This window comes from Cebus imitator, unplaced genomic scaffold (assembly GCF_001604975.1).
Source record: "Cebus imitator isolate Cc_AM_T3 unplaced genomic scaffold, Cebus_imitator-1.0 Scaffold17, whole genome shotgun sequence".
NCBI classification, from domain to species: domain Eukaryota; kingdom Metazoa; phylum Chordata; class Mammalia; order Primates; family Cebidae; genus Cebus; species Cebus imitator.
Genome location: NW_016107332.1, coordinates 1,530,269 through 1,556,369, shown reverse-complemented (window position 1 = coordinate 1,556,369; position 26,101 = coordinate 1,530,269). Strand labels below are relative to the sequence as shown.

The 26,101-nt window shown below is 37.1% G+C and overlaps 1 protein-coding gene and 1 non-coding gene across 5 annotated transcripts in view; one reads left to right on the top strand and one right to left on the bottom strand.

The window, feature by feature from the left end:
* The window catches only part of SGMS2 (sphingomyelin synthase 2), an 83,992-nt gene that overhangs the window by 30,303 nt on the left and 27,588 nt on the right, over positions 1-26,101 (bottom strand). For 2 of the 4 annotated variants that reach the window (XM_017509038.2, XM_017509032.2), the window contains exon 2: positions 20,688-20,768. The exons of the other annotated variants lie outside the window; for them this stretch is intronic. The gene's annotated coding sequence lies outside the window, so the exon portion shown is untranslated. The remainder of the gene's footprint in view (positions 1-20,687; positions 20,769-26,101) is intronic. 4 annotated transcript variants of the gene reach the window in all.
* LOC119468567 lies at positions 11,891-11,998 on the top strand. The gene has a single exon (XR_005197260.1). It is a non-coding gene; the product is annotated as a U6 spliceosomal RNA (small nuclear RNA).

The following is a 26,101-nucleotide window of genomic DNA, read 5'->3' as shown; positions in this document are numbered from 1 at the left end:
CAACAAAAGTAATACCTAAAAGAGTCCTTGTCGGATCATTACAAGTTGTTATACTGCCACTAAGTCCTACATCTTTTGTAGTGTGATAGGATTTTTAATTTTGGAAATGGGAAAGCTTGAAGGCATCTTGAAGACACTTTCTTCTGAGAATGGCTTGGTGTAAAAAAAAAAAAAATTAAGGTGAAAGATATAATTGAAAAATCAGCTACCAGTAGTTGTACTTCTGAACTTTAGGGGAGATAGGCTTGGGTAGAGGACAGTTATTTTGATTTCTGGTACTTATTTTCCATCCTATATTAAGGCAGATTGGACTACTTTGGTTCTATATCTAGTTTTTATAAGAAGAGAAAGATACAGCCTGTCAAACAGAGACAGAAAGTAATTAGTGGTTATCTGAGAATGCAGGTGGGAATGGCAGTGACTGCAAGTGGGCTGGAAGTTTCTTTTTGGGGTGACAGAAATGTTCTAAAATTAGTAATGATGGCTGCATAATTCTGTAAATTTATTAAAAACCATTTCATTTTACCCTTAAAACAATTTAATTTTATAATATTGAGTTATCACTCAATTAAGCTGTTAAAAAAGGTATAGCCCACCAGGTACGGTGGCTCATGCCTGTAATGCCAGCAGTTTGGGAGGCTGAGGCAGGTGGATCACTTGAGCCCAGGAGTTCAAGAACAGCCTGGACAACATGACAAAACCTTGTCTCTACTAAAAATGCTGGGCGCACTTGTAATCCCAGCTACTCAGGAGGCTGAGGAGAATCGCTTGAACCTGGGAGGCAGGGGTTGCAGTGAGATGAGATTGTGCCACTGCACTCCAGGCTGGGCAACAGAGAAAGACTTAGTCTCAAAAAAATAAAAATAAAACAAATAGCCCATGAAGATAAATTATTTCTAAGGAAAAAGAAAAGCAAGGAACAGCCCATACTCTCTTATTAACTTCCGGGCTCACTTATCCCTTTAAAAGTGTTGTACTTACCAGCTGAGCACTTCTTTTCCAGTGACCCTGAAATAACACATATTTCTAAGTTTTCTACAGATAAGATCAAGAACCACCTAATGAAAAGCACACCTGTTTACTTGTGTAAACTATGTTCTAAAAATAAACTTGAGACTAAACAACATGAATTGACAAAAAAGATGGATTTTCTAAGAAAATTCATAAAAATTTACTATGAGTTAGATTAAAAGGGGGAAAATTGGTCTGTTTTATTTCTCACTAAAAAAAAAATGGCCAGGTAGACCATTTAATACTTGTTGAAATGAACACAATACTTACTCAGAGCAAATATTAGCTGTACAAATTTGAAAACAATAAACTGTGGAGTGAGAGTATCTCACAAGCAGGGATAATCAGCAGTCCACAGTGTAGCATATAGGTGGATGACTGCTGACCTGTATCAACTGTTTCTGCCTTAATCACACTGATAAAGCAAAGTACCTTGAATAAAACTGGAAGTTCCACAAGATATTGTAAAATCTGGCTTCTTTTTGTAGACATTTCCTAGCTCTGAGGCTTTCCATTGGTGACTGGAAAATTTGATGATCAAATCTGATTCTTGGCAGATTTTGGAAGGAGAGAAATTGCAACCCCGGGATTGTGAAGCTAAAGCTCTTCAGAAGGAAAAGAATCTTAGAAGAAGATGGAGTCATAACAGAAGTCACTTTAATAATCCATGGTGCAATATGGAACATGCAGTAAGGTTAATGAATTGACAAACAAAAAAACAAATGAGTAAATAAACAGGTAGGTAGGTGGATCAGCTAGATAGGTAGTATGTTACTGGAAAGATATATAGGGTTACCCAGACCCTGAAGACAGAAGAAGACTGTAAAACAAGGTCAAAGACTAGCGGATATTTAAAATAATTCTTCACATTTCCATTCAGATATATCCTAAATCAGAGGTTCTCAAAATTACGGGAATGGGGAGCATAGAAAGCATTTGAGCTGTTGTTCCCAAATGATGGTTTACGCTTGTTCTCAACCTCTTTTCCCCAGCTCAATTCTTGATACATCTAGAGTTTCTGTAGGGTGGGGAATAGAGGACTCCCCAAATAGCATCTTCCTTCTTGATGGAGGTGTTTTCAGTGTTTAGTAGAAAGAGCGAGGTTGAGGCCGGGCACAGTGGCTCACACCTGTAATCCCAGCACTGTGGGAGGCTGAGGCTGGTGGATCACAAGGTCAGGAGATAGAGACCATCCTGGCCAACATGGTGAAATCCCATCTCTACTAAAAATACAAAAAATTAGCTGGGTGTGGTGGCATGTGCCTGTAGTCCCAGCTACCAGGCAGGTTGAAATTTTCTACTTTCCACCCCTTTCTGGACTTATTGCTAGTGAAGTATGACATACCACGGCCTCAGAGAACGAGTTGGGTTGAAGGCTTATCTTTGTGTTAAAATGTTCATCTTCTTTAGCCGATCAACAAATCAAGTCCCTATAATATAAACAGACATTTACACTTCCAATAACCTGAACTATCATTCAGGATAGATATGTGGTCACTAGAATCATTTCATACAACTCGAATTACCTGTTCCATGTTTAATGGTCAAACAAAAGCAGCTAGCACTTGTTTAGGCCAAACACCCTGGGGGCTTTATCAGCAAGGTTAAATATAACAGCCTAACTGAACAACAGATAATTATCTGCTTCTACATTCCTAGCTTTCCTTATATACCCCAAAGATTTATATACCTAGAAACTGATTCTCTTAGGTTTTAATACCTTAGAGTTTAATTTACTCTGCAATAGGAGGTTGCATAGATTACCTATCGAATTGAGAGGCGTTGAAAACCTAAAAAAAAACCTATTTAGTTATTTTTGTTTTGTTTTGTTTAGACAGGGTGTCTCTCTGTCATCCAGGCTGCAGTAAACTCCTAGGCTCAAGGGATCCTCCTGCCATAGCTTCCTGAGTAGCTAGGACTACAGGTGCACAACACCATGCCAGCTAATTTCTTAAATAAATTTTTGTAGAAATATGGGTCTTGCTATGTTGCCCAGGCTGGTCTCATACTCCTAGCCCCAAGTGATCCTCCCACCTCAGCCTCCTAAAATGTTCGGATTACTGGTGTGAGCCACCACACCCAGTCCCATTTAATAGTTTTAAAATAAGATATGTAAGACTTAAATTGGAGTTAACATTTTCTCTTAAGAATAATGGGTGTCCAGGGAAGAAAGAAAAGGAAACCTGACTCTAATAGCTTAGCATTATATTCCCCAAACTACATAACACTCTCTAAATCAAAGTAAAGATCTCCTTCTAAGTAAACAGATCATAATCAAAGTCAACAGTATATTTCCTTGCCAATAACTAAAAATTTCCTAGATTTGGAAGCATAATCTTACTTCAGAAAAATCAGGATAAAAAATGAAAAAAGAAAAAAGAATAGTTCCCTTAAAATAACTTTATAATTCTCTGTTTTAATACAGCTCTTATATTCCATGACCTTCAGATTATTTTAGAAATCCACATATTGATTGTTCCCTCTACCACATGGAGACCAGCGTATACATTTCATACTATTTCAAAAAAAAAATTGCAAAGAATAAAACAGGCGACTGAAATAGATATATAAAAATGACTTCTTGAAATATTGCTTGCTGTTTACTAGTGCATTAGAAGAGATATTATCACTCTGTTTTGACATTTAAGCAAAGTTACCTTTAAGCAAAAATCTATAGAAATCAGTTAGATAATCCTGCTACAGTATGGAGACAAAGGCAGAGGCTTGAGGAGAAACATTTAACCAGGTGCTTGAGGCTAGTTCAGTTGGTGTTTATAGCTAAAGGCACATGCCTAAGAACAGGAAATTTACTCATCCCAGTGCTGCTGCAGAAATGGCACCTGGATACACTTCAATGTCATTTCCCTGTACAAGTCTAACGTCTAGAATTAGACATTGATATTTATTTAAAATATAATGGGTTACTGGTTATTACATTTGTGCTCTGTGCTAACAAAATGAGTTCAAGAAATAGTTTAATACAGCCTGAGGAGTTTAAGGGCACACTTCCTAAAAGCAGGAATTGGGCTCTGAAAAATTATTAAGGAGAAAAAAGTTTCTAGAATCTGTACCTTGAGCAGTTTAGTTCCATTGCTTGCTGCAATTTACCAGGCCTTAGAAAAGGGCAATGTGGAGTGGGGAACATGAGGGCTAGAAAGCTCCTTTTGTCCTGAAGTCCTGTGCTTCAGTCCACCTGCATCCTTCAAGGTAGAGCAGGGTCTTCATTATAAGGAAAGGAAAAAATAGAGAAAGGGAGACAACACAGAAGACCCAGAAAGAACTGTAAATCCTCTTGTTTTTCATTCTCCTATGCCAACCACAAAAATGTTCCACAGATGAAGTAATAAACAATGTAGACCATTCATATACAGTCTATACTATTTTCAGCTTCCATTTGAAAATGCAGGGCTGTTTTTCTTTTCTAACTTTTATTTTAAGTTCAGGGATACAAGTGCAGTCTTGTTGACCAGGTAAATGTATGGCATGGGGGTTTACTGCACAGATTATTTCATCACCCAGGTATTAAGTCCAGCATCCATTAGCTATTCGTCCTGATGCTCTCCCTCCTCTTACTCTCCACCCTTCGGTAGGTAGGCAGCAGTGTATTTTTGCTTCCCTCTATGTGTCCATGTGTTTTCATTATTTAGCTCCCACTCATAAGTAAGAACACATGGTATTTGGTTTTCTGTTCCTGCGTTAGTTTGCTGAGGATAATGGCCTCCAGCTCCATCCATGTCCCTGCACAGGACATGATCTCATTCTTTCCTATGGCTGCATGGTATTCCAGGGTGTGTATGTACCACATTTTCTTTATCTAGTCTATCATTAGTGGGCATTTAGGTTGATTCCATGTCTTTGCTATTGTGAATAGGGCTGCAATGAATAGACGTGTACATGTGTCTTTATAACAGAATAATTTATGCAGGGCTGTTTTTCCAGAGTTGCTTTTGCATGAGTCACTAAATAAGCTACTTCTTTCAAGTGGTATGAGATTGTATCAAGGAATACCTTCTCGTAAGGCATTAAGGTCGTTGTAATAGGATCTAGGTTCTCCTAGAATTTAAACTGTTAGGTTGCTTTTAAATGTTTCTCAAAAGCACTTATTTGACCAATGCTTCCAATCATAGGCTTCAGAGATTGGTTTCTGCAAATGACCTAATCATGATGATTTATGATCTTCAAATTTGGCTCTAGGAAGACGGACCCAGATATTTCAACCTAACCCAACGCTTCATTGAAGGAATAGGACACATGAGGTAGAGACACCAAGATAATGACTTAGAGATGAAATTTACCTAAAAGATTAAGATTGTGAATCTAATAGAATGACATTTAAATAATTTTAAGGAATACAGGTGACAATGATATTGATACTTTTTAAAATATATCTATAAAATATTTCTCTATTGAATTTTCATTTATTCTAATAAATTGAGGAAATGAAGAAACTGCCATAAAATATAAATTTCCAACATTTTCACTATAAAGTTTGTATACTTAAAAAAATTCACTTGGAAATCAATAAAAATTCACTTGGAAATTAATAAATAAATAAGTAAATTGGGAATAAGTTTATTCACCATAGTACTTAAGTACTGTTTTAGATAATATTAGTGGCTTAGTACATGGATATTCAGAGTGGCGACCAAGAGACATAGTCTCCTAGGGAAAAATAAGGTTCTTTAGGACTAAATCCCTATGTTGTTAGCTCCAGAGCAACTAAACTAATCCTTAACCTTCAGGGAATGATGCATTTCTCTCTTAAAACAGGAAGAACAGCTTACTCAAGACTTTTACTTCCATTTGTGACCAACTATGCTGGTTCACAAAGGTGCAAAGCAAAGTTTCTAATAAACAAATGTGTCTTTTGTTGCCCACTCTACTAAAGTAATGTCCCCTGTACAGAGCTTGAATAGTTCATCACAAAGCTTTGGTGACTGCTGGCACAATAATGATCGTGGAGTGTCTATTTGCACAGCATTAATTATGCTGTGATCCCTAGTGAACTGCCTGTTTTTCTTTTGGAAAAATCTAGAACAGGGTATACAGCTCTTATTTTGTGTTTCTTGTAGGTATATTATAACATAAGACATTTAGTTCCAACGTATCCGAGCTGTCCCTTCAGAAGGTGATCAGAAGACAGAAATGAGTTTGGAAAAGAAAAGGGATAGCCACACAAGAGTAAGAGTTTCTGCAATGAAGCCTTAAAAGAAAATAAAAATGGGGAAAAGTAAAAGTAGACACTGGAGCTGCACTGAAATAGTTCTTAGGAGCCCAAAGTAAGACATGTTCTGTAAAAGTACCATTTACAGAGGTACCAATCCTTGTCATTAAAATCCTGAGTATCTGGATGTAAAACCAAACTGTGGTGGGAACTGTGGGCAGGTGCTCTTACACAGCAACATGATGTTAAAATTCTGCAGACTGAACTATTTCTACTGTGGCAACCATAAATCATATACACGACCACAATTAAAACTAATTTAACATGTGAAAAAGTCAGATACTCTATTTAGCAGGAACAGTTCACTATTATATGTAAAGAAACAGACAGCATAAGTATATAAATTTTAGATTAATAATTTATAAAATATGATTATTTATACAATCAAAGCTTTCATTTCGGGCCTTGATGCTCATCTTTCTTCGCACATTAAGTCAGTCTTTCATTTTCATATTCTTTTCATATCCCTCATATGTATATGAAGGCAAGTGATTTCAGGAATCTAAACCCCGAGAAAACATGGGGAACAGAGAAGAACTTCTGTGATACCTACTTTTGCAGTGAGTAGAGAAACAGAAGTAGATGATAAATTTGAGGTGAGCCAGAACTCATTTCTTTAATTCCTATTTGGAGCTGATTTCCCCTATGCCTTCTCTGACAAATCATAGGCAAAAGAGTTCCTGTGACTAAATATCTCCCAAATACCAATAATAATAACTTCCTACAGACTGTCTCATTGACAAATTAGCACACAAGCTTCTATCCTATTCTAATTCATGGATAAGAAACACTGGAAAGTTATTTTGAAACAAATTCCATTACAATGTAATTTAAGCTGTAATCAGAAAGGAGCATAAAAACTGCATTGAATTGCTGGTAGAATCATAAATTGGTACCATTCTTTTGAAAATCTCTTTGTAAACATCTGATGAGTTTTAGAAATGCTTCTATCTTTTGACATAGTAATTCTACTACTGTTCAGGTTTTGAAATTGTAGATAAGTGATACTGGATCTGTAAAACTAAAAAACCAGAACCACATTGTCCATCAAAATGCGACCAGTTTACATTATAAATAAATGTATATTATATAAATAAAATTGTGCTATATAAATTAAATGGTTGCTGGAAAGGGTAATATTACATGGAACATTTACTTCACTTTTTATCTTTTTTTGCATTGAAAAATAAATAAGCAGTATGTTTTAATTGTACTGCCTAGTAAGACAAAGGTGGTTGTTGTTCTTATTATTTTTTAGAGGAGTCTCACTCTGCCACCAAGCCTGGAGCACAGTGGCACAATCACAGCTCACTGCATCCTCTAACTCCTGGGCTCAAGAAATCCTGCCTTAGCCTCCTGAGTAGGTGGTACTACAGGTGCACAATACTATGCTTGGCTAAGATAATGATTCATTCAATAATGTTAATAAGTGCCAAATGTGTTCTAGTATTGTTCTAGGGATACAATAGTTTTTAAAAAGTCACTTCCCTCATGGAGCTTGTATTCTCCTAATGTAAGACAATAATAAAGATTAAAAGTGCTACAAAGACAAATAAAGCAGGATGGGGCATTAAAGTAACAGGGTGACTATTCAAACTAGGCTCACCAGGCTTATGACGTTAACACTCAATTTAAAATTTTTAAATGAACAATCATTGTCAGAGAGAAAAACCAGTGCACCATCAAGTCAAAAGAACATCAGGAACATCTATGTTCCAACCCACTGAGATCCAGTTACAGTAAATGCCCTCTAAAAACCTGTACTAATATAACTTAAGATTCCTCTGAAAATGCTCCCATACTTACTCAATTATGGATTTTTGCCTTTGAGTTCTTTTCCTTTTATAATAGATCAAAATACCATGTGTATAGTATTCTAATGATACTGGTCATAATGGACTTTTATTTAATTGATCATCCCAGTGCTGTTTTTTTAATAAGTGTTTAATGCATATTAGGCTTTTTTAAAAAGGCTAAAGATGCAATATTACAAGCAGAGGAAGAATAAAAACAAAAGCATTATGTGGAGTCGTACAAGTTAAGGCCATCAAATATCCAACAGGATTTCAGAATTCAATTTGACCTTCAATGCAGAAATTTTTAAATTTTAACTTAAGTAAATGGGATAGAAGCTACAGGATAGAAAACTTTTAAAACTGTACCCTGGGTTGAATGAAAAAGAGTGACCAAACTCAAGATATCAGTTAAATGATTGCTGGTTAAATATGGAGAATTGTTAAATGATTGCTGATAGCCTAGAAGGTAAAGTAAATAAACAGACAGCCAACAAAGACAAAATTATTTATGTTCTGTGCAGAATTCTGTCAGAAGGGCTAAGGAAGGGAACAGAAGAGAAGGCTGGCTCCTGTCGTCAAGGCATTTTTGATTCAGTAACTGCCTTTCCCCACCCCGCTACTTCCCAAGCGAAAGTCACTTAAAAAGAACAATAAGAGGTAAAAACTTTACAAATTAGAAAACATTTGAAATAACATTTGAAGTTTAGTGAAACCATATGCCAGGTAGATATAAAAGTGAAAAGAAAATCCAAATTACGGAAATAGAATGAGAAAAAAATGATTGGTTATATATATAACTTAACAGGAGTTTTTAAAAAGTCTAGAGTACATAGATACAAACTGAAAATAAGATCACAAATAAGTAAAACAGCCTCTCTCTTTGTTAACAGTCTTTTAAAATGCCAAGCTCCACCTATCAGTAGTGAATAGAAAATCAGCAAGTAGTTATCTTATTTGGTTTGGCAGTGGTCTATCCATGGGAGTGAACTCTGATCAGAACTATTTCTTAAAGGGTGAAATGGGCTTAGAAAAACACAGGATGATTAAAAGCACTGTCTCTAAACCTGAACATAATGCCAAGAGGTAGTCAGGAAACATTACAAACTCAACGTTCAATTAGTATTAGGAAGCTAAAAGATGTAATTTTATAATCTTATTTCCATTAAATCTAATTTTCATTGATGACCCTACATAAAGAAAAGTGCTTACCTATAAATAACCACTTTGAATTGCTTTTTAAAATATAAACATGCTATCAAAAATTTATATTTAAAAATATCAAAGAATTCCCATGAAACAGTCTAGAAAATGAGTTTTTGTTTTTATTGTTTCTAAAATTATCTCTTGCAGCATAATCTGCAGCAGTAAGCATAGGACACTGGGAGCCCATTTCCAAAGCTCATACCAAACCAAAAAAGATCAAAAATGGCATTCTGGTTAATGTGTATCTATACTTTAGAGGCAACCTCAAAAATGGCAAAAGTGATTATGGGTTAATGGGGGGTATCTTTAAAGGAAAAGAATGAATTCCATCTAAGAGTTCATACCTTTAAGAACAACAACAAGAAAACAAAGCAGATGCTTGCAACTCATGAACCAAAACACACTTGCCATTTTCTTCCAGTCATCTGCCTCCTCTTCCATTTCTTATCACAGGAAACTGTACCACCATCCACTCAGGTACTCAGAGTAAATAAAATGTTAGCTATCATTTAACTTCAAACTCCCTCCCCTAGTCACCTGAAAATCACTCCAAATCCTGTTCATTTTAATCTCTCTTCTATTTACCTCTGCTCTCTTTTCACAGACACCTCTTACAGAGGACAGACTAAGTCCAAGCAAATCAACAGCCACAACAAATTTTAAACGGATCCAATCCATCCACTATAAAGATACATACAAGATTATTTTGTAAAGAAAAGGCTGATACAGTATTAGGAATAGCAGGCATTACTAGTACTTTTACAACTAGAGAACAAAGTAAAAGTATTAAGAGAAAATAGATAATAGAGAACAGCTTACCAAGAAAATATAAAATAATGGACATTCTTACACGAGGAAAAACTGACAGCTCCACAATCATGGTATTTAATGCAGAACTCCCTTCCTCTCTGGTTTTGTTCCTAGTCTATTTCCTGCTTTACTGACCTCTTTAAAGCCCTTAAATGGCTCCCTAAAAGTCTGTTGCTTATTTTGACTTAAGAAAAAATTTACAATAGAAAATCTCAAACATAATGAAAGTAGAAAATATAGAGTGAACCTCATTAGCTACAACAATTACCTTTTTTTTTTTTTTTAAATCTGTCCTCTACTCTGTATTTTTTGGACACAATCTCAGAGACTATGTAATTTCATCTGTAAATATGTCAATATACTTCTCTAGGATAGAGATTTTTTTTCCCCCGAACATGACCCAAACACCATTTTTACATCTAACAAAATTAACACAATTTCTTTAAAACAAATATCCAGTCAGGTCACCTTTATCCAGTTACTTATTTTCAAGACTGTTTTTTAGATGGTGGCATGTCCTTCTGACATCTATTGTTTCTTAGCATTGCTTACCAGGTTTTTCATAATCTGGTCTCTACCTGTGCTTCCAGGCCCAGTTTTTGAAAATGGTTTTTTGTTCATCCCCTAAATCCTGGGCTTCCACCATATTTACTGAATTTCTGTTTACTTCACATGCAATATCCCCTCTTACCACGCGTTATATAAAAATGTTTTAGCAGACTAGTCTTCTTCCCACCCCCATCCACTTGCTTACACACTTGCCTCTGGTGCTTCAGTTCTCAGCACAGGTGTCACATCCTCCAACAAGCCTTTCCTGCTACAACTGCCTGGTATGTGCTATTGGACCTAGAAATGAGCTTTCAAATATAGCACTTACTACCCACTGGGTTACAAAACCGAGAGTCCCTTCTGCCCTAAATTCCCTTTCAAAAAGAAGCACCAATTTATAATTTTCTGCTTCTTAAGAAACCAACCTTCCCCTCTTGGGTGCTTTGTGCCCAACATGTTCACAGTATGGCTACTATTCTTTACTTCTGCCTTTTGACCTACATTCACACACAATTATACAAACCTCTTAAAAACGGTGTTCTGTAAGTGCAAGTCGGACTTGTTCAAAGATTGTCAATAGCAAGAAAATGCACAAAATTACTTGAATGTAATATTTAATAATCATAAAGCTTTCAAATGTGAAAAATATCTGGGTGTGATAAAGACAGGTACAAAAGGGATAGTGGATAAAGAAAATCGTAACTCTAAAATAGGGATCCAGAATCCTATGGTTACAGGAGCAGGAAAAGACTTCATTTTACTCTGAAAGTGGCAGCGACTTTAAGAACAAGAATGCAGTAATCAAGGGCATTATTGCTCTTCAACAGATAACTGCCTAAATATATACTTTCTTTGCAGGGGTTTTTACTGAAGTGCAATCAGAAACCTTAATTTGAAAATCAACTGTCAAAAGGAATTTTCTAGGAAATGTTGGTTGACTGTTTTGGGTAGCTTTCCTTACCTACAACAATAAAATCATGCAGAACTGAGTAGAAGTGAAAATTTCTCGAAGCACTTTAACAATCTAATTTAAACTGCAAAGCCAAGTGATTATTATAGTGTGGCTTTGTTGTTATTTTGAGCTTTTATTTGGAAAAGTATTTACAAATATATCCTTTAAACAATTTCATCAATATCGTAATCATGCAAAGCTAATTGGGCTTTATCACTATTATGCTATATTTACTCTGCCAAAAATATATTTTATTTCAGTTTAATAACACCAGATTGGAATATTTTCCAAGTGTTTAAAAATTTTGACTACTTATCCTATTAATGATTTAAATTTAATTAGCCTGTGATCGCTTCAGCAGCACATATACTAAAATTGGAACAATACGGAGACTAGAATGGCCCCCACACAAGGATAATATGCAAATGCCCAAAAACACAGTTCTCAATGCTTTAGTTATCTTATTTAATCATCCCTACAACTCTATGAAGTTAAATTGCCCAAGGTCACCAGCTAGTAAGCAGTGAAGCCAGCATTTGGTACTTTGGTAGCTCTGACTCAGCAGGCTGTTCTACCCCTCTTTGGGAAAAGCATTACAAATGAGCACAGCACACAGCTTCAAGGTGAATTCTTACGGCAAAGAAAAGGAAATGGTATAGCACAGCCCTGCTATGTCAGAAGAACCAACATCAGACATCAGTGGATTCTCATAGCAACATCTCCCCTGCTGCTTCCTTTCAACACACAGGAAAAATGTTCCAGAATCAACTGGGAAGACTAGCACTGCATTTATAAATGTGATTCCCAGGCTGGGTCGATATCTCCCCAAACCTTTCCATGTACATTTATTTCAGATATTGGGGACAGAAAAGAACTAGACCATATCTGGAGGAGGAGAGGAGGACCACACACCTCATCTGTGTTGTGAACTATGTTGAGAAGAGACCAGTCTGTTACAGTACAGAGCCTTGGGGAGATCTGTGCTTGTGTCTTCAGGCCTCCATTCTTTCAATTGAGGAGCTCTGCTTCTCCTTCTATTTTAGACAGATTACATAAAATCTCAACTGACATCTGGGTTCCATGGCTAAAGAAGTTTAAAAGCTGATAGTGCCATGACAAAGCCCTGGATCAGAAGTCAAGAGACCAGAATCCTTCTCTCAGTTTGGCTACAAACAAGTCATGATTAATCCTGGGTCAGCAATTTTGCAATCTCCGGTTGTAGTTTTCTCAGCGTAATAGCATAACTTTAGATTTCTAAGACTCTTGGCCATATTAAAAATATATCATTATATAAAAACAAAGAAAAGATACGTGACTGTTCTCACTAAAGAAAGTTAAGAAAGGTAAATAAAAATCCCATGTCTCACAGAAAGAAGTAGGGTAAGATAATTTATTGATAAAGAGTGTACTAACCATCATATGATCTAATGCTCACAACACCACCATGAGACTGATTATATGAGAAACCAATATTTCCCAAATTGTTTTTTTTTTTGAGACAGAGCTTTGCTCTTGTCGGCCAGGCTGGAGTGAAGTGGTGCAAACTTGGCTCCCTGCAATCTCTGCCTCCCAGGTTCAAGTGATTCTCCTGCCTTGGCCTCCTGAGTAGCTGGGATTACAGGTGCGCATCACCACACCCAGTTAATTTTTGTATTTTTAGTAGAGATGGGGTTTCACCATGTTAACCAGGCTGGTCTCGAACTCCTGACCTCAGATGATCTGCCTGCCTCAGCCTCCCAAAGTGCTAGGATTACAGGTGTGAGTCACCGAACCCAGCCAAGAGTTTTTTAAAATTTGGTATTTTTATTTAGCTTGATGTAGATAATTTATGGATAACATGTCCATATGAATTTACTATTAGTAGATAACAAAAGTTTATTCAATAACCATTTATACAATATGCCCTTGCTATTCTCAGAAGCAAATTAAACACAGGTCAAATGCACATTGTAACATCTTAGAATCCTAAAATCTAGGTTATAACCCTGACTTGATAAGAATTAATGCAATCTCCTTAGTCCTTAGTTTCTTCTGTCCTACCCCCAGCACATTCTCACATAAGAGACTATGCTAAATAATTGGCCACTGGCATATTATAGTTGATCCTATACCTTTATTTCTCATGGCAATCACACAGTCAGAATAAGTCACATGAGAAGGAAAATAAATTCATGGAAGAATCACCCACTACGTTCCAGTCACTACTTAAGGCGTCTGAATGGAACAAGAGGAAACTATGGGGATGGGGGTGGGGGTGGGGTTTCCACCAGGACTGACGCCAATTAAATAGGATCTTAATGAAGAGCTCCTGATTCAGGTTTATTAGAGAAGAAATAAGGCATTAAAGCTAATGAAAATAATTTTATAAAGTTGAAGGTGAAAGGTCATACTCCCTAGAACACGAGATGGTTAATTAGAAGGTTAAACGATAGAAAAATTATTGGGTGAGCTCAGAGGCCAGCAAGAAAGAATATAAAAGAGTAAAGTGTTATGCTTCATAATGCTAACTGACCAATATACAGATGAAGATTCAAAATCAGGAAATAGAATAATACCAATTAGTATAAACTGATTAGTGTTTATAAATAGTTGGTGCTTTAAAAGGCCTTTTCCAAAATACCTAACATTGAAATATGACAATATCCCAAGTAATCTGAAATTGCATATTTTGATTTAAACTACCAATTCCATTATTATTAATGTTTAAAGATAGATAATTTACAGTAACAAGCTAGATGAGACCTCTCTGGCAACAGATTACCAATCCCAGATTGTGTATTTTTTTCTGGGTTGCAGACTATTCCAGTCCTAACATCATACATGACACACACTCCTAAGTCAGATAGCTTTGAGAAAGCAGCTGATTATGTTTTAGAACTCTGTTAATTAAAACTATAAATTCCTATCTCAAATGCTTTTTGGAACAAATAGAAACAATGTGAATTCTAGCAAAGCTTTTTTATTTGAATTATTTGAAGCATTATTTATGGCTATTTTTGAAAAGGTTATGTTTGTTCAGTAATATTTTATGAATAATGTTAATACAGTTTTCTACCAAGTAACATAAAGATACCTGATGAAAGACTGAAAATCTAAATTCATGTAAATGGTAATAAAATAGAAAAGCCTCTAGGTTATTCATAAAATAAACCAAACTAAAATGCATTTCCCCCAAACCAACATACACTTATAGAAAGTTATTCAAGGCATAAGATTGCATATAAAACAGGGATTCTGCCTTCAACATTAAATTCAGGTAAGTGCTTTCTGTATTGTGACTTAAAAGAAAGCTGAGAAATTTTATAGTTCAATGGACTTTCTCCTTTACTTTTTAACCTTAAGTTAACCTTAAGTCACTAGTCCATGATTTTGGCAATAAATAAATCATTATATCACGTTATACACCTTAATATACAATTTTTATTTGCCAATTAAAAATATGTATTTTAAAAGAAATCTTTATAGTTATTGAATAAAGCATCATGTACTTATGTTGTACCACTGACCAGAGTTTCTACAGAATTCAAAATTAACTATTATGACTGGCTTTTGAGGTAACCCTGAGAGTCACTCCCTAATCCCTTTCATCCTTTTGACTTTTATACCAACTACTTCCTTGGGAAACACCACCATCTCTCAGTCAGCCAAGACAGAACCAGAGAGAGACTCTACAAGTTCAGGACGAACGTTTCCAATTACTTTTACTCTCCACTGCATCTCCTAATGCCACCACTCTTTCAGGGCAGGGTTTAATCACTGCTACAAAACAAGGTTCAGGAACTGAGGAGCCACTAGCCTGTCATGTGGTGAAACATTTCCAACACAATTCTCTAGCATTCTGCTTTCCCTTCCAAAAATAAATTCAAGGGAAATTAGAACTCTTAAGGATCAGATTGAGATTGAATGCGATTGGCTTTCTCCCTGTACCTATGCTCCTACACATCGCTTTAGCCCAGCACAGGGTTTTAAAGCTCACTGCTTACACAGGGCTATCTCCTCTGCTGGTTATGAGCTGCAAGGACAGAGTCCATGTCATATTTGTGTTGGTGTAGCTGGTCGCTAGCCAAGAACCTGCAGCCCGGCCCTAGAATAGCTGTTGAATGAATGTGGCAGCCCACACACTCAAAGACACCAGAATTATCTTACCCTTTCCCAGACAGCTTCAGGTACCTTTCTTTTCCTAAGTGAGTCACTAATGTGTCTGTATAATTATGGCTTCCATATGTGACACAGAGCCCAAAAATTTCATCTGACTTACTGTGGTTTACTTTTTGTGATTGCATTTTTCTTATATCTCATATAAAAAGGGGGTTATAACAGAAGTAAAAAACAGTAGAGCAAAACCCCTATCTAGCTTCAGATCATTACATATCCACTGGAAGCCCTAAAGCAATGCTCCATGATCACATGGCCTTTCTGCTGCATAACCCTGATGTCATTTTTTGATACATAATTCTCAAAGTATATAATGCTGAAAGACCTTGAAGAGCTTCCTTAAATGATTTATGGTTAAAATTTCTATAATTGCAGTCCTCAAAATCATAAAAGAATTAATAAATCCTTGGAAAAGACCTCACTTATCTCTTTTTCTTCATTCCTTCACAATTCAGCCCCCACCTCTCAAGAAGCTGTCTGGAGCATGGAGGGCAAGCTAATCCTTCTCCAGAGTTTATGATAGACACTGGTCCCAGTGTTTCCCAAATACTAACATTAATACACAAAACCACTCTATGGGGTAGTCACCATTACCACCCCTATCTGAGGTATGAGAAGTTAGAAATCTAACAAGTAACAGAGGTAGAATTTGAACCCATCTGAGTCCAGGCTCTTGACCACTATGCTATGTTGTGATTTGCTGGGATCTTGGGCTATTTTTACAATTAGAAATGTGACCTAAAGGCAGTGGATTTCCATCTTGGTGAGTTCTTCTGGGGAGAGACTGCACTTCTCCTGGCCCTGTCACCAACCCTTCCTCCTCATAGTTACCATGTAGGTAACTATCAATGTTTGCCCAGTAGGGTGACATTCTTCCAAACATTAGCTGGCCCCACCTCCTAACACACAAGCTAGAAGCTCTAGGTCATTGACCTCAGTGCCTGTGCAAATGTTTATCAGGCTTGCCCAGTGACTTATAGAGGGGCATTTCCTGGAAATATTGTGGTTAGACATTTCATTAAGTGAGGTGTTCAGAGCATATGAATCACCCCTGTTGCCTAGTAACTTGTTTGTATTTGGCAGGATGAAGACAACTCAGGCATAGGTACAGTCAGACACAAAGCAGACATCTGTTCAGCACGATGTCCTCCCACCACTAGACTGCTGATTTAGTGCTTAAACTTGACACTGTTCTTTCCCACTTTCTCACTGTTGGTAGATGCTCCTTCAGTTATTCTCTTTAAGCCAGGAGCAATCAAAAGGCACTATGCTGTACACAGAATCAACAGATTCTTTGTTGCCAAAGTATAGGCTACTGTTTTTCCTATTGAGTTTTGGGGAAAAAAGAACTTTAAGACAAAGCTGCAGGGTTCTTACATATAAAAGGGAAAGGAGTTATATGGTATCGTGGAAATTACTTGCCATTCCTAAAAGAATTCATTCTTTCATATATTCGCATATCTGTCCCTTTTTAATAACAAAAATTGATTACCACAATATCAATATCTTCAGAATCAAGGAGATTCACCCTCCAGTACTGTCATGAATACAAATATACAGCACAGCCGACCTAAAGTCACCTTACTAACGTTTGTCTTCAAATTTAAGTTAGCATGTGTGCCTAGGTTACTCCAGGAGCCAAAAGTCCAGAATAAAACACTCTGGGCTTACAGTCCATGTAATTTCACTGACAGTTACGGCTTTTCCTCTAATATTTTATGTCTCCACTATTTTCCCAGTCACTTCTATGCGTTAAATATTCAGTGGAGGAAAAGTGGTTTTAAAAAGGCCACCCTGCCACCGCCCCAATACTGGGGTTTCTGTTGTTTCATTTTTGCTCTTGTCAGAGGACATGCCTGCTATGGAAACAAGAAAGTAAGATGCAAGGCTGTGCTTAAATGTTACTCCTAATCTTAGTGGGAAAGTCCTGAGTTCTACATTTACTTAATGTTTACGGACAGGAGGATACAAAAGTTGTTTAGAAAATGTTCTTCTTTCTTCCTTTCATCCAATAATATTCATCCTAACCTTGGGGTTTCAGTACACCTGATATTCAGAAGAACTATTAAAAATCACATAGATATTAATTACTTCACTTTTTTAACAGCTATAAAATGGGTATGAGTTTACTTAGCAAAGATTTTCGACTTAAACATATGTTAATCCTTTAACTCCTCCAAAATATTTTTTCTTTTTGAAAGGCACAGTTAAGGAAAAAAATCTTTCCATATTAAAAAAATTCTTGAACTCCACCAAAGTCCATAACAGATTTAAGGAAACAGTACTCTCATTATCTAGAACTGGCTAACTAGTGGCAAGAAGTAAGTGGGTTGAATCACTCTCCAAAATATTTCAAAGTCCTTAATCATGTCTCTTAAGCAGGTTTTTGCACTCTGCGGTTTGTAGTTAATAGTTGGACCTCCTGAAGCCCTGTAAAACGTTTCGGCTCATGCAGATAACCGGAAATAGAAAGCTTAGTTCTTCAGATTCCGAAAATAGGGTTTAGGTCTTGGGAAATCAAATTGCCAGCAGATAATTGGCTCACGAATTTGTTGCCAACTACCTGTTTAATATAAATTTCAGTAACATAAAAGAATGTTTGTTCCCATGCTGTAACTGAAGATTTCTAATAATTAAATAGCAGAAGAGCCCCATCTATGACAGCAAGCCAGTTTACTGCATTTGTATACTCTGACAGCTAAATTACCACTAATTGTCTCATCTTTTGAAAATTTATTTAAACTTCATTAGATATGTGAATGTCTGTTATGGTCAGGTGAATGAGACAGACCTTATCCCTGGCCTCTGAAAGCTTGCAGTCTAGTTGGAGAAACAAACAAATCATTATCGCACAGGGAGATAAATGTTTAGATAATTGAAAGTTCAGGATGCTATAAGAACACACTGCGAAGGCACACAACCCAGTCTTGTATTTAAGCTATGAGAATTGGTAAAATATCCAGACCCTGATGACAGCAGGTACTCTCACAAGTTTCTAGTAGATGGGTAATAAGAAAACCTTCCTCTCAGAGAGGCAATTTATACCTTATGACCTGCAATTCTACTTTACAAGTTTATATAGATATATCGCATACATGCAAAAGAACCTACATACAGTTACTGCAATATTGTTTAAGAGTGAACAATTGGCCGCAACCCAAATGTTGTCCAAAAACAGATCACTATTTTAACTGTGGTACATCCATAAATGGACTCTGTTACTCCATAACTGCTTTAAAAAAGAGAATAAGGAAAGTATCTTAGTATTCACTTATAAAATCCTCCTACATATATTGTAAGGAAAAAAAAAAACATAAATTGCCAAGAAATATAGTATGCTATCTTTTACATTATAAAGGGGGCAAATAGGAATTAATACTCCTATTTGCTTATTTATGCATAAACAAATTCTGGAAAGATGCATTAGACAATGACAGACGCTGAGAGGATGGTGGAGGCAGAATTTGGGCAGACTCTGTGAATGCGAAAAAATGTATGAATATGGTATACTTAAAAAGTAATCCTTACATCAAGTGTGTGGGACATTAAAAAGGGAAAAAAAAACAGTAATCCTTTATTTTTTAAGCCCAAGTAATATCAACCTAGCACCTTTTTATGGTGTATTATTTTAACACGCTTCTAAAATTCTGCAATGATTAAATTAGAACATAAGACTGCTTTATTTTCCAAATCAAGGTTCCGCTGTCTCCTTTCCTGCTTGTGCCCATGTGCCATTCTGGAGGGGGTTTTCCCAGAATACCTGCGAGCAAGGCGAGTCCTCTGAGCCTCTCTGCTCTGGTTTGTGGGCTGAGGATATTTGAGAGTTTTCTTAAAGCTCATGAAAGGATTTTGTTTTGTTCACTGCCTCATTCGCAACACTGAAATGAATGTCTGGCACACAGAAAGCGTTCAGTAAGTATTTGTTGAATAAATGAATTCTTTTCTTCACTCAGCTTCAATGAGACAGACACCACCAGACAAAGGGAAAGATATCAATGGTGTCAAATATTTTGAAACAGCTGCCATTTCTAGTACCGGCTCAAAATAGGCATTCCAACCTTAGCAACATTCTTAGAATTATTGTGAATTTCACAGAAAACAAATAATGCTATAGAATACTGTGCTGAATAATCTTAACTACCCACAAACATTTATTTTAAATAATTTGGGATTACGTGGCCCTGGTGTCTATCTTAGGCTGGAAATCTTCTTAGGCAAACACCACGCTAGACAGTAATGGATAAAAAGAAAAAAAACAAAAAAAAACAAAAAAAAAAAACAGCTATCATCAGGGTCAAATGAGCCCTAGTCATAAGATGCCCAGAGATACAGCAGGAAAAGAGAAAATCTTTTGCACTAAAAAATGCAACTGCTATTTTTACTTTCAAGAATAAAATTATACTTGAAATTAAATTCAAAGTACTCGAGGCAGTGAACTGAGCTGCACAGCTTCAACCACAGAAAGCAAAATCTCTTCCTCCTCAGTGGGCATTGAATGCGTACAACTACTGCAGCTCTTTAATTTTGGTTTAGATAACTATAAAAGCAGAATAACTTTGCTAGTAATAATTTCAGTACTGTTGCTCAAGGGTGCGTAGCTGACTGATATGTCTTTGAATATTTTGTTTTCTTAAGGCATGGTTGAGACAGTTAACTGAGTACTCTCTTTTGGCAGTAATGCAAAGAGATTAGGCAGTTTTGGGGTTACCTCTGTTTCTCTGGCTGTCATTTAAAATGGCAATCCAAGACTGAGAAAATGTCCACTCATCTGAAAGAGCCTGAAATTTAAGACTCTTCAGAGGATAAAATAAAAATCCTCAGAGTTCAGGCATTTATGAAATGTCTTAATGAGAGAGGGGAAGACAGCAGTGGAGCTGCAGGATAACCGAGAAGACAGCCGACCTTCAGCTGACGCAAGTTAGACGCACGCTATAGCAGCAGGCAGCACCAAACCTACTGTTTCCACACGGAGCACAGCAAATCCCACCTTGGTCCTTGCAGCAGTCAATACTCCCAGTATCTGGCAGATCCTTTCCAAGAAGAGTGTTAGGGCCAGAGGATAACAGCTCTAAGGGAAGAAAAAGTCATAGGTTAAATAAGAATGAGGGTTTGTTGCTATGTTTTGCTAGTCTTCTAAGGGTGGAGGTGAAATGAAGAGCCCTCTAATGCTGCCCTCCTAGAGCTCTCTGATACTGGCCTCTAGGAGAGTTACCAGGAAAACAGGTACTGGCATTCCAGGACAAGATGAGCAACTCAGCCCTTCATTCCACTAACATTTACTTAACACCTGCCAGCCCCTGTTTAACGTTGGAGCAGGGCAGGCAGGCAGATTCCCTTCCCTCCTATGTTCACATTCTAACATTGGAACACACAGATAAACAAGAAGACCAGTCAATGCCACTCAGAAAAGTCAGCCAGAGTCAGGGGAAGGCTGGTGTGGCTGATGTAGAGCAAGTGGTCAGGGAAGCCTTTCTGAGGCGATCCTTAAGACTTAATAAGGTTTAGGGAGTGGCGGCCAGCTCCAAAACAAGAGTAAGCCAGGCTGAGGGAGCAGCTGGCCCAAAGGCCCAGAGGCAGGAATGAGCCAGGAAGGTAAAAACAATGGAAAGGCAAGCACTACCAGAGTATTGTGAACTGGGCATAGAGAAGGGAAGAGGAGGGCAGAGGGCTTTATAGGATAGCAGAAGAACCACATATATACAGGGTTGATGTGCACAGAAACTTAGGTTGATATGCTGTGCTGTCACCTTGTACTAAATGGAGGAAGATTGGCTTTGAAACCCATACAGTTGCTGCAGTTTTTTAATGACTTTTTAACTAGTTGAAATTTGCCTTGTGGGTGGATGCAAAATATATGCCACTGGCCAGAAGTCTATAGTTCATAGAACCACAATATGAATATCCAAAGAGTACAGCCTGAGACTACCCAACGGTGCATACATGTATGTTTTTTAATTCCCTAAGAAATTTCATTAAAATCTATGTTTAACAACTGCAGGATGTACACTCATCTGCAACCAGAAATTGATTTTTTAGGTGAGATCCCATATTCATCAAAAATACTCAACTCTTGGAAGAAACTCAAGAACAAATGTGTCACTCTTAGGTATATACCCAAGAAAAATGAAGACACCAGTCCAAGCAAAAACTGTACACAAACATTCATAACAGCATTATTCATAATGGCCTCCAAGTGGAAAGAACCCAAATGTCCATCAACTATTAAATGGATAAACAAAATGTGGCAAACCCCTGTAATATTAATTGGGCAACAAAAAGGAATAAAGTAGGGATATACACTACAGCATGAATGAATCCTGACAACATTATTCTAAGGGAAAGAAGCCAGATACAAAGACCACATGGTATAAGATCCCATTTATATGAAATGTGCAGAATAGGCAAATCCATAAAAACAGATCTGTGGTTGCCAAGGGCTGGGGGAAGAAGAGAATGGAAAGTGAATGATAATGGGTACAGGGTTTCTTCTGAAGTGCAGTAAATATTCTAGAATTAAAGAGTGGGTATGGTTGCACAACTCTGTGAATATACTAAAAACTACTGATTTGTATACTTTAAAAAGGCCAGTTTCGTGGTACGTGAATTATATCTCAGTAAAACTGTTATAAAAGAACAAAAGAATATCTGAAATGCTGTAAAGAGATGAAATAAACTTCAACTGGCTCAAAATGCTATATTCCAGTCAGCATTTCTAGACCCCATTAAAAAGGAGAAGCAGTTTAGTTTTACGCTTCAGATACTGTACACTACACTCCCTGTGGGACACATTTACCCCTCTGGAAAGACCACCCCATCCTTGGAGTTTGTCTCATTTCATTTGGAATGCTTCTCCAGTTATTACCCTCTCTTGACTCCACCTACCAAACCTACTCACTCCATTCACGCAAATAAAATTAAAGCAATGGCTGCTTTTGTCCTCTAAGTCTGTGGACAATTACAATTGTTTAGTGCATGGTATTAATGATATTTCTAATATTGTCAGCTTATAGAATTTATTCAGTTACATGGCCAAACCTGGAGCTTTTAATCTAGTCAAGCTGAAAATGTAGGCCCTTGTCAAAAAGGAGAACGGACAAAAGGGTAGATACTGGAATGTGAAACAAATTCAAGCTTACTACAAAATCTCTTCCTGTATACATCTTAGCATGGTGTTACATTACGACTACATTCATTTTAAATAGTATTTTAGAAGTTCATGATTTATTTTAATGTATACGTAGAATATACAATTTCACAAAGGAATAAAGTAAATTATATAACAACAACTGCAAAATACTACAGCTAGTGCTCGACTTACGACCACGATTGGTTCCGACAGACCGGTCGTAACACGATTTGGTCGTAAGTTGAAATGGTGCACGCGGAGATGGTAGTGCTGCCGGAAGCTGGTCCGCACTGTCGTACGCCCAGCTGGGCAACGTTTGCGCTGCCAGACGCGGAGCAGTCGTGGCTAGCGATTGTGGTCGTAAAGTCGAATGATCGTAAGTTGCACAGGTCGTAAGTTGATCAATACCTGTACCGTGAGATGATTAATGTAAAATCAGAGAGCCAGGTAAACACAGAGAAGGGTTCTTGATCACAAGATGTAGTGGAAGAAGGAGAGCTATCTCCTGGGACTGAATATCCTTCTACCTGCTCCGGTAGTAAATCACCGCAGAGGCAGCAAAGCTTTTATGAACAAGGATTCTGAAACCCAATCCACACTTAGCATGACTCCACAATTAAGTATTGTGGCTCCAGGCACAATACTTAATTTCCCTGTGCCTTAGTTCCCTCATCTATAAATAGGACAATAACAGTACTAATTTAACAAGGCCCTTAAAACAATCTAAGGTTATATAAAAACAAATAATAGATCTAAAGGGAGAGGCAGATTGCAATACAATAATAGTAGAGGACTTCAACATCCCACTTTTGGTAACAGACAGATTATCCAGGCAGAAAGTCAATAAAGAACATTGGGATTAAAGTATACTCTAGACCAAATGGGCCTGACAGACATTTGCAGTACACTTCATCCAACAGCTGTAGAATATACATTCCTCTCAGCAGCACATGGAACATTCTCCAGAATAGAACATATCTAATAGAACATATCTAGGCCACAAAACAAGTCTCCACAAATTCAAAGAAGTCACTATCATATCCAAGTGTCTTTTCTGGCTCCAATGGAATAACTAAAAATCAATAACAAGAACTTTGGAAACTGCCCAAAGGCATGGAAGTTAAACAACATCCTCCTGAACAATCAATGAAGTAATTAAAGAAAATTTAAACATTTCTTGAAATAAATGAAAATGGAAACATAACATACCAGAATCTAACAGGTAAGGCAAAGGCAGTACTGAGGGGATACTATAGCACCACATGCCTACATCAAAAACACAGAATCCAAATAAATAACCTACTGATGCACCTCAAGGAACTAGAAAAGAACAAATCCAAAATTAGTATAAGGAAGGAAAGAATAAAGCAGAAATAAATGGAGAAAAAAGAATCAAAGGAGCTAATACGAATAGAGATCAGAAACAGCACCTGGTATATAGTACGCATTATATGTATTTGTTAAATGACTAAAATAGAGCGTACCAGTTAAGTCTTGCAAAATGACTAAAACTGTGCTGCATATTTGGCTCTCAACTCCTTTGTAGCTAGAGGGGAAAAAAATTTTCCAAACTCAGAGAGAGAAAGAAAATGTGTGTATCTCCATATGTTAGGAGGAAGGGGAGTGGGAACCATATTTTGTTCTCCAGGAGGGAAAGGAAAGCATTTGACACTTAGCTTTAACACATTCACTGCAGGGCGGTACACAAGAGGCAGTGAGCACTAGTGTAGACCAGGGAAGACCACCATATGATGTCATTTGATAGTTTTTTACCATGTCTCTCAATAAACCCCAAGGCATAACTCTCTAGAATTTCTTTAAGAGGAAGACAAGGCAATGTGATACAAATACACAACTCTGATAGTCAGCTCACAACTGCACCAGATATCTCCAGTCTGTCTTTTACTTTCATTTCCCTCTGTCATGCTTCTGATAACCAGAGCTAAGGAGGAGACAGTTCCAGGTTTCTGAAACAAATTCCCTAACATTAGGAGATGGCCAAAATATCACCACATAAAAACACTGAGTAACCTGATGCACTGAAAAGCAACTCCCCCTAGGAGCATCTGTTTTTAAGTTTAATGGACTTTAGAGTCATTGTCTGGCAAAAGAACAGCCATAATCATCTCAGGGGATTAGACAGCTTGGAAGAATATTCTTATTAGTCATAGTCATCTCAGGCTCTACCTAACAGTTCAACACGGAACTTTTCCAAATTACAAAAGCTATTATGCTTAAGCTACATTTTATTGTAAACTGGACAGTAGATAAATTTTCTTTAAAAGACTAGTTATATAATCCAAACCTTAGCTAGAAGAGGACCCGTGTTCCTTCAGATAGTCCCATATTGTACATGGAAGACATGACAAAGTTGAATTTCCACGGCTATTACACAGTCCCGTGAATAAGCTGATGTCCCAGTGATTTATCAACCTTTTTCATTCCATTTGGCAAAGTATGTTGTTCTTAAGGCTAATTATTTAATAATGTTTTCCTCAGATAAAATGGTACTAATCTTTTAGTGGTTAATCAACTATAGCAATGCATTTTCATTTTAATACCTGTGGAGTATTGCTAAAAAGAGTAGAAATAGATTAATTCCCTTGCAGTTCATAGACACTAAATGTAGCCTTCTGCAAGGGAGGAGAGCAAGAGATGGCATTTATAACTCACCCCTGTGTGTTCTCAGAGAAGCCTTTCTTGACCATCCCAGACCACATTCGGTTTCCTTTCCCTTGCTCCACGTTACTCTATACTTTTTCTCCAACATCACAGTTTGCTAACTGTAACATTGGTCAATTATTTGTCAAGATTTACTCATCCGTTTCCGGTCAGACTGCAAGCTCTGTGAGGGAAGGGATCACATGTGTCGGATTCTCTGCTTTCTGGCAGAGAATTGAGGGTTATAAATATTTGTTCACTGACTAACTCCCACTTTATAAGATAAGATGTGTCCCTAAAGAGTCACATGTCAGTTCCCCTCAAGATAAGGAAGTCACTGAAGTAATCTTATAAGGGGACGGAGTAGGCCTCACTAGTATCATTTAATATTATGGAACAGTGACCCACAAGTTTGAACCTGAAAATTACCGAAGCAGGGTCCATGGATATAGCTATGGCCAATGTGACTGTGAGGGGGAGGGAGAAAAGGAGTGGGGAGTAATGACCCACTAAATTAGATGGGTGCTTTCAGAATGAAAGTTTATTATAAGAACTCAAATAGTGTTTTCTAATTATAGACTGTTAAATTTAAAATATATTGAAAGGCCACTCTG